Source organism: Hipposideros armiger, unplaced genomic scaffold (genome assembly GCF_001890085.2).
Source record: "Hipposideros armiger isolate ML-2016 unplaced genomic scaffold, ASM189008v1 scaffold_370, whole genome shotgun sequence".
Lineage (NCBI taxonomy): Eukaryota > Metazoa > Chordata > Mammalia > Chiroptera > Hipposideridae > Hipposideros > Hipposideros armiger.
The window spans coordinates 666670-671751 of record NW_017731720.1 but is presented as its reverse complement, the minus strand read 5'-3'; positions in this window follow the sequence as shown (position 1 = coordinate 671751).

Sequence of the window (5082 nt, the reverse complement as noted above, 5' to 3'; positions counted from 1 at the left end):
GGTCACAACAAACTGTTTTAGCTGAGAAATAGTTACAGAAGGTAAAGTGATAATTATAACTCATAATTTTTGCAACAGTAATAGATGTAATACATACAGCAATAATACCACAAAAAGGAAGAAAAGGAACTAGTGCTACATAGGATTATATTTCTATGTGTCACTGGAATTCAGTTAGTATATACCTACAGATGATTCTGATACATTTAGACGTATGTGGGAAACACTACAGCAACCACTAAAATATATATACACGTACATATACAGAGGGTTCCAAAAATATGTATACACATTTTAAGAAAGGAAAAAACTGTATTAAAACTGTAATATTAAATACTATATATACCGATAACAAAAGATGAATAAAAGTCATGTGTCTACAGTTTTTTGGCACCCCTGGTATATAGTGAAAACCTCATTAAAGAAATTAAAATGCTACGTTAGAATATATTTGACTTAATTCAAAAGAAAACACTAAAGAAAGAAAAGAGGGGCAAGAAACATGAAACACATAAAAACAAAGAGTAAAACGGTGGACGTAAGTACAACTATATTAATAATAATGTTAAATGTGAATGAATTAAACAACCCAATCAAAATGCAGCAATTGTCAGACTAGATTTTAAAAAAAGAAAAAAAATCACATGTTGCATCCTAATGTCGAATGTGATGGTATTAGAAGGTGGGGCCTTTGAGAGGTGCTTAAGTCATGAGAGTGGAGCCTTCCTGAATGGGATCAGTGCCTTCATTAAAGAGACCCCACAGGGATCCCTCGCCCCTTCTACCACCTGAGAATACAGCTAGAAGGTTCTGGCTATAAAAGAGGAAACAGTCCCTCACCTGACCAAGGCAGCATCCTGATCTCAGACTTCCAGCCTCCAGAACTGTGAGAAATAAGTTTCTGTGGTTTCTAAGCCTACCAGCCTGTGGTGTTTTGTTATAGCAGCCTAAATGGACTAAGATAGTACTACACCTGCAGGAAACACTGCATTCACAGAATATATCACTTTGCTCTAAGACTATATCAAGCTAATGATGCTTTTGGAAAATCAACATAATGAAGGGCATTTGAAATTCCTGTCTCACATGAGGGAACAGCTAATAAGTAAATTGGCAGCTTTTGGTTTATTTGGATAAATGGTTCTACCATGGATGCTGTTTTAAATAACCTTTTTGGCTTTCATCCTGTATGTGGTGTTTGAATTTCACAAGTTATAAAAATAGCAAAGCAAGTTTCTTATATAGTGACGTTGCTTTGCAATGTCCATATTAAAACCAAGGTTACCATCTGTCCTACAAACAAACTCTGTAACCACACAAAAATGTTTGCTGTACCTAAGACATGACTTTACCTATAATATTAAATAATGGCCATTGCCATGATATTGCAGGGATTTTTACATATAGAATGAAATAGGTAATCAAATGGCTAATGAACGGGCACAGGTATTAGGTAACAGGCATAGCTAACAGGCAAGATTTTCACTTGTCAGGACTATCACATTTTTAAAAATTATTGGATTTGTATATTCATTTTGTATATTCAAAGTGATTTTTGCATGTGGCACTTCATTTGATCCTCACAATGTGGTCTAAAATCCAGGATAAAGCAAGAAAAAATATCCCTTTACCAGTAATATTTTCATTTTTATGGTGAAACATGGCTAAAAGGCATCCTGTGTCATGCATTTTATGAAGAAAAATAATGGCTTTGCTTCCAATATTCAAGAGGGTCATCAGAACATATGCTTAACATTTAGCTAGTATAGATTTATGCCTGACCTAGGCTATTATAAATGTATGAACTTTTTTCAAAAAAGCTATTTCTATTTGCAGTTAATCAAATGAGTTATTTCTTTAAGATAGTATCCTAGCAACTTCAGACAGAAGAGGAAGTCCCTGCTGATGTTAGAAGGAGATTTGTTTATCACAGACCCAGATCTAACTTCTGAATGTGCTTCAAAGTGTTGCTTTGATCAAACAACCACCAAAACTTTCCTGTTATAGAGGTAACAAGGTTGAAGGAATCTTCATTTCACAATTTTTGAATTTCAGAGGCTCCCAGAGCAAGAAAGGTGGTTGTCATTTCTAAGAAACAGGTTTCTCTAAGGGATATTTTAATGAGACTGCACCTCTCAAATACATCCAAAGAAGTTACCAATAACCAAATATTTAACTACATCTATTCAAATATTATTGGGCTGACAGCTAAGTAATTAGACGTTTTCCAACCAAACATAAAATAAACCTTACCTGGCTTTTTGTCCAATTACCTATTGCAGTCAGTGACAGATGAAGATTGTTGGAGCCACTAATGTCACCTTCAATTTTATGGGAGTCCAGCTTCTGCTTTCAGCCTGTACTCTGATCTGAAGCCAGAACATTAAAAAAAAAACAAAAAACTAACCCCAGCTCAGAAGCCTTGAGTCCACTTCATTCAGGATATTCCATGGTATATAATAAGAGGAAACCTGAATTGGAATTGTGGCATGACTCTACAACTCTTGATACAGAAGTACAAGGGCCCTACCCATTGGTCAGAATAGGCCAGAGAAAGGGATGGGGAATCCAATAATCAAATCCAAGTTTGGAGGTATTAGTATCTCAGGAAATTATCTAACCTAGACCATAAAATAAACAACGGAATGGGAACTGACCCATGTAGGACTTTGAATGTGGCCTTAAAGAGAATACATCCACAAGATGTGCAGAGAAAATCTCAGCTTCACCAAGTTTTATAATTTGCAATGCTATAGGATTTTATATTTGCAAAATAAGAATATGTATTTCACTTCTTAAATCTTATAATTTATAATTAATTTCTAACAACTAAGGAAAATACTATCCTGTAATGGTGAAAATTTCACTCCCATAAATTTCCCTCCCTGAAATTGGTACATAGGAAATTCCTAGAACTACTAAATACTGCTTTTCCGTTACCTTCCCCTTTATCGCTCCCTATGAACAAGTCACTATTAAAGGAAGTAGGTCAGGACAGGAGCAAGGGTGAGCATCATGGATACTGGAAATAGTAATGTTAAGAAGCAAGATGTGGAACAATTCAATTAAATCAAGAAGGAAAAGAAATTATCTATCCTTAACTGATAACATAAACATTGGCAATGGTACCATCTAACGTCTAATAAATGCCGGGCACTGTGCTAAATTCTTTATATACATTAGCTCATATAATCTTCACAAGGCAGAATTTATTATTATTATTCCCAATTTGTACATACAGAAAATGAAGCTTAAGAGGTTATGCAACTTTCCCAGAACTATCCAAACAATGACCACGTTGGAATTGAACTCAGTCTTCTATTTTCTCCATGCTACACAGCCTTCTATCAACCCACAATGTTGAATATCTCTAGATAATGGATAAGGAGGCATGCCTGGTTCTAGGAGCCAGCAAATCCTATAAGATTATATTGAGAAACACGAGCAATGCCTTACCTCCTACGAGCAATTTCCCCATATTAGTATTTTCAGTTTGGGCATTCATCGGGTAGAATTAGCTTTGTCTGCATAAAACAGAACACCCTGCCCAAAAATAACAATGTTTTAAACAAGGTAGGTGCTTATTTTTACATATAGTAGGAAATGTTCAATTTTACAGAGTCCAGAGTTGATACGGCAATTCCACAGGCATTTGGGGTCCAAGCTTAGTCTGTCTTTATACTTCTTAATCTTTAGAACTGGCTTCCATTACCAACATTGCCTCATGGTCCAAGATTACTACTTTAAGCGTTAACCATCTTGTTTGAGGCAGGATAAGGAAGTGGGGAAAGGGGAAATGGGCACCCCTTCCAGGTGAGTCCACATGCTTAAAAAACAACAACAACAACAACAAACACTCTTCCAGAAACAACAGTACCACACCTTGCCCTCACATCTCATTGACCACCCATAATCCCAAGGAAGTTTGAAAAATGTAGTCTTTCAACGGGGCAGGCTTTTACAGCTTCTATGAGTGAAGTAGAAGTGGGTAGTAGTTGTTATATCAACATTAGGAGTTTCTACCACCAAGAGTAATAGATGGTCACCAGTGAGGCTTTTTAATATCTTCTCAAGAAGCTGTACCTGAGCCAAAGACACTAAATAAAAGATGGCATCTGGTAGAAGGAACATTTATTGATTCCCTCAGAAACGTCAAGGGACACAAATCTCATAATCAGGATTCTATTGCTGGTTTAATAAACAAACAGTCTTCTAACATTTATAATTTAAAGTTTGCTAATTCAATATAAAATACAAATGTGACACAAGTAACAAAGGACTAATAAGAAAAACCCTAAGCTAGCAGATACACATCTGTTTAATTTATTCCATTGTATTTGGCTCTGTTCCCTGGAAGGATTTCACAAACTTATGGCAAACGCTGGTCTGATGACCATGCCTATAATTAACATTCCCTTCTCATGCTCTGTGTTTCCTTCATTTTCTTCATTAACATATGTTATATCAGATGCAACACACTCTCTTCCACATCCTTTAGCCTCAATAGATCAGAATAAATCCTCTGGAAGTATATTTAATCTAGCCCCTAATCAAATATTCTTTCCTCTCTGCTACTTCACTGAGAGAAAAACCACACAGTCCATACCTCCGCTTCCTCTTCCAAAACCTTACTAAATACTCTTTATTTTCTATCCAGCAGCCACACATGTACTTGTCTTCCCTCATTTATAGTATCATGAATAATTATCATGTATAATAAAATGTGCTAATGTAAGCATTTGCTGTGGCTTCGTGATATAGAATGAAAGCTTATAGGTGGTAATGATGGAGAAGCAGATTTAGCTAATCGCTTTCCAAACCTTTAGAGTTGCCCCATAATGGACAAAACCATCTCAAGGTAGAAACAATAAACACCATAAGCAGTTAAGCAAGAGCTAGATGCCAACTAGCCAGGATGCTAAACAGAGAATTGTTATATTGAATGGATGGTCAACTGATCCCCTAACATCGTTTCCCACTAAAATATTTTGTAGAAATTTTAAATAAGTTGCATCACAACCCTCCAAATGATAGCTAATAAAACTTCATATTTTATTGGATATTAGTCTAGCGGGTGAAATT